This window comes from Agelaius tricolor, unplaced genomic scaffold (genome assembly GCF_023055355.1).
Source record: "Agelaius tricolor isolate 1412-34295 unplaced genomic scaffold, bAgeTri1.0.p SCAF_2, whole genome shotgun sequence".
NCBI classification, from domain to species: Eukaryota; Metazoa; Chordata; class Aves; order Passeriformes; family Icteridae; genus Agelaius; species Agelaius tricolor.
The window spans coordinates 48,143,419-48,157,548 of NW_027269262.1; the positions used below are offsets into that span (position 1 = coordinate 48,143,419).

Sequence of the window (14,130 nt, forward strand, 5' to 3'; positions counted from 1 at the left end):
TGGATTAGATGTAATTTCTCTATTAATGGTTCCTAGTCTACTGGGATAACTATTCCAATGTCCAATATTTGTGGTCCAAAATTGTGCTCAAGGAAACTCTCTGGGCATTGTGCAAGTCTTCATATAAAGAGCTTCTCAACAAAAGCAGTTTTGATGTGAGAAAAGATGCAGACTCAAACTGCAGTCATAGAGGATGTAGATCAGCATGAGTAGTGAAGATGCCCTGGTCTGTTTGTGGTTTTCCTATCAGGTCTATAAGGAACCCATCCATTTTTCTATGTATGTGAGGGTCTTTCTAAGGACCTTGTGCCAGCTCTGCTGAATGACCTTAGCAACAAGAAACCAGTTTCTTCTACCTCACAGGTGTTCAATCAACTGCCCAGAACTGGGTCCATGGCATTCCCAGCTAGGGAAAGACTTGTGAGTCTCAGGTGCTTGCCCCTATGTAGAAATAACTAGAATTCCTCAAAGAGAGGAAAGCTTTTAACATTATCATTTTTAGGAAGGTCTGGCCATACTCAGTGTTTCTGCACAAGAAATGGCAGATAAACAGCAAGCCCTGATGGAGTTTCTGTTTTTCTGGAGTATCTTGGTGATGGGAGAATTTGGGCAACACAACTTGAAATAAATAGCCTTGCTTGGGAAAGCCACTTGTAATTCAAATATGGGGTCTGCTTGTATTAAATATTTAAAGGTTTGGTTTTTTTTTTAGTATTCTGAACTGATCTGTTTCTTTGCTTAGAGTTCTCTGATATTTTATTAGAAAGATGCAGTGTAAAATCACTAATCATAATCTAACTCTTCATGATTACTAAGCATGTTGTTTTCTCTTCGCAGCCCAAAGGCCAACTGCATTAAAGTGGATGATTTTATGTGATTACTAGCTGCATCCATCTTTGTATTCAGACTAGCTGATTGCTGTAAATACAAACACAAGTTTCTTTGAATGGTGACAGGCTGAATGTCCTCAGTATAAGGGTTCAAGATGAGCCAGGTGTACAACAGTATCTTGTGTTTCCCCTCCAACAAGATTCCTACAGCACATACGTGTGCACATTTTGGCCACAAATCATATTTCTTTTGAAATCTCCTTTCTTCTTGACTCTGTCCTTCAGAGCTTTCACGTTTTCCTTCTCTGGATTTATAAAAGCATATTTATGCCTGAGTGCTGTTTTGGGTAAGAAGATAACTTCACAAGAAGAGTAAGAGCAGAGGGGCTTTTACTCTGTCTGTCTTCTCCCCATCCATCTTTTTCTCTTGGGTCATGTATGTGGCAAAATTACTAGAAGCAGCATGAATACCATGGTAGTATTCCAGAGCAGAGTGGTTTGGAAGCAGGGAAAAACCATATGTGCACAGTACCTACTCCATACTATTGGTCTCTTGGGCTTTGATGGGTATGATGGCACAGATGTCCCCAGAGATGGCCATATTCTATAATTAGATGAGGGCATTACATCTTGCCCTTTCAGATCTGTTTCATGGCTGTGTATTTTGAAAAATTCACCAAGTAGCAGAAGTTGTTTGTAAAGCTTTTTCTGACAAGCCTTTCACTGAGCCAGGATTTCCAGGTCAGTGCATACCATATACTTGTGTCTGGACACAGCTGCAGGTTGTCCTTTTATGCTGTCTCCACCAGACTCTGCTGAGATATTTTTCTGGGTCTGTTTTCTCTGCATTTGTCACTGAGAGGAATCATGTGGCTGTGGATAGATATGCTGCATATGTGAGATCCCATCCTTACTGATGCTAGCAGGTTCTGTTGCTGTATGTGTTCAAAACCCAGGGAAGAAAAGTGAAGTGGTGTTCCAGGAAGGCTTGTTCCCTCACCATGTATCAGCTTTCTGTGTTGTGTGCCAGCAGCAAGAGATGCAGAGAGCAAAGCCAGCAAGCTGAAATGTTCTCTGCATACCACAGTGTTCTTCAGAAAATTTCTTCCGTCTTGTGAATATTTCTTAGCAGGACAATTTGCTGTCTTGTGAAGAAAGAAAAAGACTTGTTTAGGCTTTGAGCATATAAGACAAAATTGCAGCAGATTTTCCAATTTTACCCTGGAAAGTTTTGACTTCTCTCTCTCTCTGGTGTCTGCATATTCTTACAGACTTTTGTGTTTGAGTTTTGCAGTTTGGTCCTTGTGGTTATAGTGTGCCTGGGCTTTCTTCAGAATAAAAATCCCTTTTTAAGCTTCTGCTAAGGAATATAATATTATTCTTTCCTGTGTTGATAGTAAGTGAGGCACACATGTGAGGAGATGGGGACTGAGGGGAGAAGGCAGCCTTCTTGTGTAATTATATGAGAATATTGTAGTATGTGAATTTTCTGCAGGAGACTTTTAAATACAGATGAAACCAGTGAATCTGTTCCTCAAGCCTACCCATATGTGTTAAGTCTTCTAACTGAAATCTGTACAACAGATTTAAAAATCATTATTAGACCTTTAAAACGTCATAAAGATTCAAAGACAAAGAGGCCAGTTTCCCTCTCTAAATTATATGGCGTTCAAGGATGTGTTATTTCAGGAGCTTTTCCAAGACACTGCACTGTCACAGCTTCATTGCTTCAAATGTCACTTCAAGTAGGAGCAGTTTTTATAACTACACAGTAAACTCAAGATGCTTTAATGGAAATGATTTCTTCATGTGTCAAAATGACCCCTTTGTTTCTCATTTTACTCTTTTGTTGCCTGCAGCTAATCTGGTTTTTGGGTTATCAGATCCAAGCATCTTACAATGCTGACTCTAGCAGCGGCATTCAGCTGGAATGCTGCCTTTTGTTTACTGGTTTCACCAGGCCTCCAGTGCTTTCTTTGGTCATCTGGTGGCTCCACTAATGTGATTTGCACTCCCAGGCTCTGCAGGTAGTCATGGGCTTTTAAAGGGAATTAGAGGAAAGCCTGCCACCCTGGTTGCTAATGAATCCACAGGGTATTTCTTACTGGTGTTTTGTTTTTCCAGATTCTTTTTTCTGTTTTATGGTATTTTTCTTCTGTCTGCTTGGACTTCAGTTTCTAAAGTGGGTTTACCTGGCTGTGGTGTGGTGACATTCACTTTGGTTGAAATAGAAGTACCAAATCCTGTTGATTAGTGTGTCCATTTGGGGTTTTCTCAGTAACTGTAAATAAGTATGGAAAAAATAGATAGCTACACAAATACTCAAAAATTCTTTATTACAATATATATTTTACAAAGCTTGTTCTTGGTAATAGGGAATGTGGTAAAAAGAGACAAGAGACAGTGTAAACTTCCACCTTCATGAAAGCTTTATTAAAATAGCAAATGTTGGCTCATGTAGGGAAGTTGAAGTGTTTTGCTAATGAGGTGACAGTTGAAATACTGAATTTTTGCAAGCACACCAGGAGAAGATGCAAGTTTACAAACAGCCTCATCACAGTCTGAGAAATGTGAACCAGTGAAGGACAAAGTCAAAGAAATATTCTATTACAGTTTTTACAAAAAATCAAGTTATACTGGAGAGGGTGTTTTAGTATGAAAAGCATATGCACAAAAGAGGATATATTATGAAAACATCTTCTACTCTTTTTCTGGAGCAAAGGAGAGTTTCAGACTCTGAGGAGTTAAGTTGAGTAGCATGTCAGATGCTGAGTAAGATGCCATTCCTTCTTATATCCACAACCTCTTACTTAAGTATCCTTGTGGATTTGAGTGGGGATTAATAGACTGATTAGGGTTGGTTGGGGTTTTTTTTCCCCAGATTAGTCCTGCAGTTTTGTTAGGGCCAGCATTTGGCTTGCACAAAAACAAGCACAATGTCAATGTTTTTGAAGCTTCACTCTAGTCTAATTAAGACTCAGCCTCCTGTGGCAGGATGTGCAATGTTTTTATATTTTCATAACGTATTTTTCATCCATTTCTGTTGTTTCAGAATGGAAGGCAAGAAAATCAGTGATAAAAGCAAAATCTGAATAAGACTTTGGAAATAAATGGGCCCCTTCCATGCAAAAATACTTAATATTGAATCTATTCTTATTGTTGTTTCCCTTGAGAGCAAGTTTACCCAAGTCTGAAGAATTTAGACTGGTAGGAGTTGTGCCACTTATATGTGGTTTATAGGCTTGGATCTTAGGAGTAGAAGAAAGCTTTAGAAAAGTTGAAGTACACAAACATGTTTCAGTGCCCTTGCTTTGTGCCCTTCCACAGTGTTGGTGCTGTAGGATTTATGTTTATATTATATGTGTGTGTTTATATTTTTTAATATGCAAACTGAATATCACAGCATTAAATTGTGTTCAAAGAATGTCAGTATTGGTTGGATTGGTATTTTCGCTTCAGAAAAAAAAACCAACCCTGTTTAGAAATTTGGGTGCAGTGGTTTTGATAGTGGACAAATAAAGCAAGAGTGTATTGACTGAGTTTTAGTGGGCTCTGACAGCAGCACTGATGGTCCTCGTGATGCAGAAGTTTGTGACCCATGAAATCTCCATTTTCCTTCTATTGGTAATGTACCTTGAAGTAAAGAAGCCTGGAAAATGCATCCTGAGTGACCTAACACATTGATTATCTACAAACAGAAAATTATTTGAACTTATTGCTAAAAAATGTGTTTAGTACTAGTAAATATAAGGGATAGGCTTAAATGAGATTGTTGAACAAGTGTTCCATGAGCACAAATTCACTAAGGCAACAGCCAGTCCTTACAGGTATGAATAAGATCTGCTATATTTTCCTTTAAAATGCTAATTTCAGATGCTTGGCCATTTTGGCGATTCAGCTTCATCAGCTTGCATGCTGGTGACCAAAAATCAAAATTTTCCCTTATAAATGGTACTTGTGTCTGACTGAAGGAAATAAAGGGCAGTAAGGAATTGAGCAGAGTTGTTTCTAAAACGAGTAAGTATCCAAGGTTCATGAAAAGAAGCCTGTAGCACACAGGCACACCAGCAGGCAGATTTTACAGCTCCGTCCAGAGCACAGAAAGAAGATAAATCATGGCCATCCCCCTCTCATTTTTGAAATGGTTCAACCCTGGGGTTTAGCTGAAGGACTTAAGGAGTTTTTGAAGTGCAAATAGACTGGTGAAGGGTAAACCTTTTCAGAGTTTCATTTAGATGGATTTTTTTTTCTGTGTGGATTTCTGGCACCAGCTGAGATCTGGAAAGCCACAGGATTGTTTTGTTTTTGATCAATCAAGCAAGCAGAACTTGCCATGGGGGTGTACATTCTCTGCATACATATTGATCCTATTGTGTTTAAAAGTAGTTAATTTAATTAGGGCTTTTTGAAACCTTCCCTGGTAAAACTTGCATTAATGAAGCTGTCATTTCAAGGTCATGTTTCAGTGTCAATAACTTAATGGTAATGACAGAAGTTACCTGTAAGTTTATTATCCATTTTTCAGTCATTCCATGTTAAACTTGCATTGAATGAGAACTGATTTTGCATACATGCATGTAAAAATGTTCAGCTTCAATTGGAAAATGTGAATCTCATGGAATGAGAGATTTCCAAAGCAGTCTAGAGTTACCAAACACATTAATACTGGCAGTTCTGGTACTGTTCACTGCTGTTTGGATCACTACCCTTGGTCTGCCCTATTCCATATGGAGTTTGGTTCCAGTAATCTATTTTACACCTTGTCTCTTCCAGCAAAATGGTTGTAATATCAGAGGTTTTTACCAAGGCCCTTTCTAGTAGCTTTGACCTTTTACTCACATTTTGTCTTGTTTAAAAGCAGCAGCATGCAGAAGATGGATTGCATATTAATTATAAACACTTCCCTCTACTGTGATAAACATTTAGAAATAAAATGTGTAAGGCCTGGCTGCTTGATAAGATGCCCATTTGGGTGCAGATTTTTTAAGGCAGGATACAGTTTGCTACTTTTTCATCCATATCTGATCTTCAGGTATTTTGGGTGAAAGCATTGTATATTTTCAAGCTTTTTTTCCTGTGAGGATGTTAAGTGCAGATTTCATTATTTGCTTCATTGATTTATTTGGGTTGGAAGAAGCTTCAGAAAGTTGTTCTGGACATGGTGACACTCAAGGTGTAGTGGAGTTAATGAATTCAGATACCACAGCAGAATGTCCCAGTACATCCCCCAGAGTCAATCTTCTAATTTCTTTTCTTCTTGGTAGTTGCAGTATGCCTTGAACCCTGCCAGTTGCTGAGATATGAGGTGGAAAGCAGAGTCTTGAACAAAACTTTTTCAGTCATATACCAGTAATGGTCTTCTGTAGATTTTCCTGTTCATGTTTTTCCCAACTGAAGGGGATTTTATCAAAGATTTCGGTGTCAGATCACTCAGGGGCTCAGAATGGGAGAGGAACCCTAAAGGTGGTCTGAGGCCCAGAGCTGGGATCCTCTTTAGGAAGGATCAAAGTGGTTTTTAGTTTAATTTCTGTGTGTTGGATGTCCAAAATGGTACTATAGAATGGTATACTGTGGGAAAATGGCCTATTTTTAAAAATGGTGTATTTATATATTAATTTTGCATTTACAGTCTGGTGGTTTGATGGGATCTGCTATGAGAGCACAGCAGAAACATTCTACATCAGAATAGGGACCTAAAATCATAACTCATCACAAATTAATAAATATGGCTAAATACAATCAATCAACAAATCTTAAGAAGCCCATGTTATGATTTTTCCTTGACTTTACACTGGACAGGAAATGTTTGGTTATCAGGCCCCCTATTTTATTTTACAGCTCTACCTTTACATTTTTACAGCTCACATGTTCTCAGTCTCATGTACTGTTATGATGGTTATTTCATGAATTGAAGGGTTTGGAAACTGAACATGAGATGCTATTTAAAGCTTTACTGAGAGACAGGGAAATTCTTTGTGTCTCACTGCAGAGAAGGAGTTCTCAGCTTTTGTGGTGTCACTTTTGCACGTATGTCACCAGGAGAAGCTAATATGACCTTTCCTTTTTTTTAAGTAATATTTTCTACCACCCAGGACTCTTCAACAAGTCCTGTCCCACTGACTGTATGGAGAATTTTGAGTGTGTTCTAAATCAGTGCTTTTTAGCTCAGTCTTACAGGCACAGAGGGCAGATTTTTGTTTAGGAACAGGCATCACTCTATAGCTGGATATGTGGGTGTTGGCTGGAAAAATCTATCATTCTAATTTAATTTTTTTTAAGTGATGCATGCTCAAATGTCAAAACACTGAGGAGTTTTTACTTGCAGATTACAGATTTATCAAGCAGCTGTGACATTAAAGTAATCTTACTCTGGTTACAGTATGCATTTTTCAAGGGCACAGGCTTGCATGGTGATTCTGAATTCCTGTGGAATTTAACTGAGCAACAGCTGGTCTGTAGGATGTGTAGATTTTAACAAGGTAATGTCTGTGTTTTGCCAAAGGACTTGTGTGACCTTCTGCTGAAGCTGTTGCAAAGTGCCTTCTTCCTCCATTCAAGTCTGTAGGGGTCCTGAAACAGTATTTGTGTGAATTTTCTCCATTCTCTCTTCTCATCTTGATTTTATCACAAGTAAATTCTACAAAATTCTTCAATGGGGTATTGGAGGGGGGGAAAGAAAATAAAAAGGTCATCAACACCACTAACTACAGCATAGGATGGAAAGAATACTCTTTTTGGCTTGTAATTGTGTCAGATTCCTTTTCCCCACAGTTGTTGGTTGGGGTTTTTTTCACTTGAGAGAGGTTTATGGTGCTGTCTCTGCCAGGATAACCATGTCTCAGGGTTGAAGTTGTATTTCTCCCGGAGTTCCTAGAGGTGATGTTATCTTTTGTTCACTCAACAGTATGGTCATTCCTGAGAGCATCTGTCACTTTGGGCATTGTAAGATGGATGAGTCTCAAGTGAACTGCTGGTTGAAGCAAATGGTAAAAATAAGAAAAGACGTGGGGGTTGGGGGTCTTCAGAGGGGACAGACAACAAGGAAGCACTGTTAAAAATCAAAAGTAAGCCAGACCATAGTGGAAGAAAGAGCCAAGATGTGGGTGACGTTAGCAGATCTCACAGGTCTTGGCAATGAAGATTAGTGGTTGATGAATTCTGAAGAGATCTTCTGCATCTTGGCAAAAATGCTGTTGATTTGTTTCCTATTTCGTTTGCAAATAAGGGAGGATAAGAAGGAGATGACCTGAACATAAGATGCCAGACTTTTTTTTGTCACGTTATGTTATATGGTCAGGACAAATTAATGTTGCCAATATTCAGGAAAAGGGTCAATGGTATTTTGTATGTATGTCTTGAATATTGTGTGATTATCTGTCATTTCTGAGTGGGCGCATAACAGTATAAAAATCAGCAGTTTAGCTTTTGGAAGAAAAAAATGGAAACTTAAAATTCATAGTTGATGGTATTTCAGAAGGTACTTAATATTTTTAAAAGAGATAAGGTTCCTTACAGCATCTCTGATTTAGCTGTACTAATTGAGTTAGACTTTTTTACAGAGAGAAAGTGGTGCAAAACCACATAAACCCCAAGAAAACTCCTTTGAATGCTCTGACAAGCAGATCTGCACCCCCCAGCCCCAAGCTGAGCAAAGGTCTGTGTTTGCAAAAGCAGCCAGCAAAGGACAAAAGGCACTTACAGCCCAGTGTGTGTCAAGGTTTGGGAAGGGTCCAGGAGGATCTTGGCTTGAAAAATTATTTTGTCACACTGTTGGCATTGGTCCATAAGGGGAAGCACTGGTTGAAAGGCGAAGAAATTAAGATGATTAGAAGCTTTAAAGCTTCACAAATGGTGGAGTATCTCTCTTCTCAATGGATATAAATAATAGATGAAAGACTGAGAGTGACAACAAAGGCTCAGGGCCTTTAAGAGAATGTGTGCAGCCTGAATAGAGGTCTGTGGCCTAGGGCCAAAGGTCTTAGCTTTGAGTGTAATTAGAAGAAAATACAAAAATGTCATTACTAGCAGGTGAAATGTTCAGCACGTGTCTGAAAAATAGCAATTTCAGAGCCAGGAGCAGTTGGAATTGGATTACTGACGTTCTGCAGTGGCTGCAGGCTGTGCAGAGCCCTACAGTTTGGTCGGGGGCTGCTGTGTTATCCCTGTTGTCCCTGTGCTCCGGAGCCGCTGCCAGCGTGGCGGGGGCGCGCACGGGCGTGGGGGCAGCATCGGTGCTCCCTGGCAATAGAGCTGTTTAGTGCCTTCCTTCAGGACACAACAATCCTGCCCAAAACCTTCCCTGAGCCACAGGTGAGGGTTGCAGCTGCTCTCTTAAACAGGCTGATTTTTAAAATTGAGAGGAGGGGGAGGAAGCTTTAAGGGCGTTAATTTTAAAGCCTGGAGTTTGAATTTGGGGTGTGCAGCTGAGTTCTGGTTTTGCAAGTGGGCCTGCGCCTGTAGTCCCAGCTTTAAGCCTTAAAATCCCATCTGCAAGCACCAGGGAAAATTCCTTTAAATCTTTTGGCAAAATATGGTGTGTTGCTATTGAGAAACCAAACCAGTTTGTCTGCCTAAGAAAGTCTTGTCAAAGTCCACTCAATGACAACTTAATTTAAATCTTTTCCTGATGTTAATTGGTGTTCTGTACAGCCCTAGGTATTTTAGGAATTATTCTTTTGCTTGCTCCTTGCTACAGCATTTTTACCATTCCTTGGGATATTTCAGGTGTATTTTCTTTTATTAAGTGCAATTTCTATTAGTAATGTTTTCCCTTCAATATTTTTATGGAAACCCAGATAGGAGAGCAAACATCTAATTCTGATTTAATTTTGAACATTGATCTCCAGGGTAGATCAAATGTTCTACCCTGGAGAATGGGTGAGCAGTAGCTCACCCATTTATTTTGTTTCTTTATAAATAGTAAAAGAATTACTTCTGCATTATCATATATTTTTTAATGTTTCTACAACAGTTAACTTTGTCATATTAATGTGATAAATTCCTAATCTGTCATATGGTAACTTCAGTGCCAAAAATGTGCAAATTCTGAATTTGGACTTCTGGTAGAATATAGAGAAGAAACCAAGCCCTTTCAATCAAGTATTCCTCTAAAGAAAAATGTGCTTTTTATAGTCACTGACACTCCTTTCTTCACCCTAGACCAGGTTTCCACAGGAAGGGTTTTTTGTCTTGTTATAAACTATATGCTGGCATGAGTAATTCTGATTTTTTTCTCCCTTTTTATTTTTCAGGTGGTCAGGAGTTTTAAACAATGCAGCAAGGCTTCACAAACTCTTAGCTGCATCCTTTAATCATGACTGCATTTCAAATAGGTTGAAAGGAATCTGAGAAGGTACCGTACTTGCCTTTCCTAATAGAAAATACACTGTATATTTGTGATCAGCATCTCGGCTTTCATTTCCATTGACTGCATTTTAGGAGCTGTGTGGACAGTAAATAGCGATTTTGTTTTTAGTTCTTAAAAAAATCATGAAATCCAGTTCATATAATCAAAAAGCCTTCAACAGAGGGCTGATTTGTGCTGCCATTTTTTTCTTATATACCCACAATGAGGTCAACTTCATTATTTAATGACACTTCTTTTGAAGCTGTAACAATCTTCTTCTGCTGTTTTACTTAGAGGCTCTGCAAATACCTAAGCAACTAGCTAAATATATGTTTTATGCACTTGGAGGGTGAATGTTTGTTTGTTTATTTGTCCTCTCCAAGGGTTTAAAACAAATGGGAAGAAGAATGCAGATCTTGGTAATGATTGGGGTAGATTTGTGCTTCCAACTGAGATTCTCACAGGTCTTTTTTTCCCTGACTTCTGAGTGGGGGGAGGCTTGCCTCAGTACACAATATTGGGCTCACATAGTTTCTTGTTGCATTTAAATAGCCAGGGTACCCAGAAGGCTGAAGATCTATTCCTGCTTTATGACCTGTTGTATCCCTGGGGGCAAGGGCAGCCCTGGGCAGAGCAAGGGGGTCATGGCCACAGCCCAGGTTCTGCACAGCCCTTGGGGGCTCCCAAAACCTCCCCGCAGGAACATTCTGCTTGGCAACATCTGGAACGTGGCATAAATCTGGAAGAGGGGGGGAACCTCCAGGATTTTGCTTCACCAGGTGCTAGGAGGAAGCAACATTAGCCTTTTCGATGGGGGGGTGGGGGGAGGCAGATTCTGTGGCCCTGAAGTTAGGCTAAACAATTGCAGAGGTCAAAGGACAGCTGAGTGCGGTCAATGAGACACCCTGGGGTGTATTTTGTTACTTAGTAAAAGGAGCAGCATCCTAAAACCCTAAAGGATTCTCTTGAAAATCTGTGTTGTGAAAAGGTTTTATGAGTCTGATGGCAAAAAGTGCTGATTTAGCTAAGGAATGCTTGCTTTTGTCTAAATGAAAGGCTAATCCTTACCAAATGTTGGCAGCTATTATAGTGTAGTCAATGCAGGTCTGAAAGGACAGTTAGAGTAGAAGTGTACTTTGGGATCCCAAATGTTTATCATTTTAATGGTTCTGTAACTGAAAAGATTTCTGAAACTTTCACCATTTCTCCTAAAATTTAAACCGTGAACAAATTATCTGAAAAAGTAATAAGTAACTCTTCACTTATAATTTAAAAAACTGTTCATAAGGGAGCTGTGCCTGCCTGGTTGTTCTATATTCCCTGACAAATTTGCTTTAGATTTTCAGGGTACTGCCTGGCTTAAAGTGTAACTTCCTTTAATCTGCTAACACTTATTAATTGGCAGGAAAAAAAGTGTGTTTTTTTCTGGTCTTGAGTAATTTTTACTGTTCTTGTTTCAATGCTCAGAACAAAAGAATAAAGAATAGGCTTGGGGTAATTAATTCCTATAATTTGTTTAGCATTATCTTTCTTTAAAAGGACAGCTTATTAACACTTAACATTTGTCATAGAAACAGATAAGAAATCAATGTCAGAGCCAAGACCTTGTAAATAACCCGAAAGGAAATGTAATAATGGCCGTCTTCACCACAGAGGTGGTGGGGGAAGGACTGGGCATGTGGCAGAAAAGGTTCAGTGCTTTTTGTTTTCCTTTGGAAGGGGGGGCTGCTGCAAGGCATGACCCAGAGCCTCTGACTCGCTGGCCCTGCTGTCTTACACAAACACTCATGGTTGTATTAGGAAGAAAAAGGTACTTGGGAGCCAGTGGTGGTGGTGTTTTTTATAGTGACCAGGCTGGTGTTTCATCGTGATCTGTAGAAGAATTCTATAAGAAGAGCAAAAAAAAGAATAAACTGCATAATTTTCAAGGTGCGGGGAAGTGAACAAAGAAGTTGACAAGTTGGTTTGGTTCATTTTTGAAAGAAACCTTCTTGCAAAATAGAGCTCTTTGTAGAGTTTAACTTTTAAACTCTTCAGAAGTACTCCATACAGATGCCTAACATTGATTTATGTCAAGGTTAAGGCACCTTTAAACAAATAAAGTCGGGAATGGATAAACCTACTAAAATACAAATCACCTATTAAACACAGAAGATGTTTGTATAGCATTCAGGTTGCCACAAAACTGACACATGTCCAGAAAGTCTCCTGATAACCCCTTCTAAACTCATCAGGAAATGATGGCATGTGTTTGAGGGGTACACAAGGGAGCAGCCAGAGAGGATAGAGATGGAAGGTCAGGCTTTAGCTTTGACTTTCCAGGCTTTGGCTTCATGCTTTTGCAATAGGGTGATGGCAAATGAAGAAAGGATTAAGTGATTTATTTATCAATGAGATTGTTCTGGCTTCTGCTGTAGGAATTCAGTGAGAGGTCTGAGACTATTTTCAGCTTTATCCCTACAGACAATGACTATCACATTTTACATATATATCTATGTGGAATTAAGTGCTATATCTGTATAATTAAACTGCTTAGAAGAGTACATATTGGAGCTGTAATGCTTAATTTTGTCTGTAACTTACATTTTTTTTCTCATCTACTGGAGAAAATTGTTCTGTGTTTATAAACTGTTTATTTAGCAGGGGTTTGGGTTTTTAAAAAATATTTAAAGCAGATCTTCACTCACAGTGAGAATTTTATGGATAGTATTTATATTCCCCTGTGGCAACTGTCACAGAAAAATATTTTGAGTATTAGTTTCTTGAGTGCCAGGATTTACTGGAAGTTTTATGTGTGTGCCATCAAGAATGTGTAGAACCTGTAAATATTCTGTGTTGCTGACTCATTAAACCATAATAGCAGCTTTGGGAATCAAAATTGCCTGTACTAGCATGCTTATGTTGCATGTAAATTAAGTCCAGCCTGTAAACATCATTAAGATTTTGGGGAGAAAAGTACAGAAGTGTATCTAATGCCTCCAACAAGTCAAATATTTTATTACAATTTTTTTTCATGTAAGACACAGGTGCCCCTCCCCCCCCCCCCCCCCAAATTTATCATAGTGGTTGATGAGTTGCATTACAGAACAATATAAGCATTAGAAATTGAAAATTATTTCCTTATTTCCTTCTCCTATTAAGTGTTAATAGTATGTGATTTCAATTTTTGGATTTCTGTTTTGAGTAAAGATAAAGGTGGGGTTTTTTTCCTAATGGTGTTGTATAAATGTCATTTGTGGACATTTATCCCACAAACAACTTTTGAGATTCCTAAGTGCCTAGAAAAGATAGCTTGAATGTCAAACTCTTCTTTTTTAGCCATATCCCTGGATCTGGTGTTCAAGTGTTGTTCTGTTGATTGCCTGTTTCTTGAAAATTTCATCCTAACTAAAATCTGGGATATTGCAGATGGACCAACAGTGATGTGCATCTTTGATCTCAAACAGGGTTGCCTCTGGTAATTTCAGAGATTCTGGACAGAAATTTGTTTATTTTACAGAAGAATTTGTGGTATTCTGGGGAGGGGAGAAAGTAGAGTTAGCTTTGACACGTGACAAACATGTTGTGGACAAGGAAGAACTCTACAAAGCACTCTGCACTTGGAAGTTCATTTCCACTAAAATTATCTATGAAAACCTTGGACACAGTTTCCCACCAGCAGGGAAGTTGCAAAAAGTGTCTGATTGATATTAAATTGACATTACTTGTGGATTTAAGCTGATTGTTTGGTTTTGACCTATAGAGGATTTTCTTGTCTGTTCAGAGCATTGTTTTCTGCATAGAAATGGCCATGAAAGCAGCTGGCTTTGCTGTGTTGGTCTTTTCTTGTCCCTGCTGAAAATGAGCTGAAAATGACTGCAGAAATGTTAGATGTGCCTCTCTATCTAGTGACTACACGGGAGCTTCAGATAAGAAAAATCTTGTTCTGTTCTAAAACATATTTTGAGTCCAAAA

At 38.9% G+C, this 14,130-nt stretch overlaps 1 protein-coding gene across 5 annotated transcripts in view; it reads left to right on the plus strand.

Annotated features, from left to right (window-relative positions):
- GREB1L (GREB1 like retinoic acid receptor coactivator) overlaps positions 1 to 14,130 on the plus strand; it is a 132,747-nt gene that overhangs the window by 46,745 nt on the left and 71,872 nt on the right. For all 5 annotated transcript variants that reach the window (XM_071418116.1, XM_071418157.1, XM_071418148.1 and 2 more), the window contains one exon: positions 10,082 to 10,182. The gene's annotated coding sequence lies outside the window, so the exon portion shown is untranslated. The remainder of the gene's footprint in view (positions 1 to 10,081; positions 10,183 to 14,130) is intronic.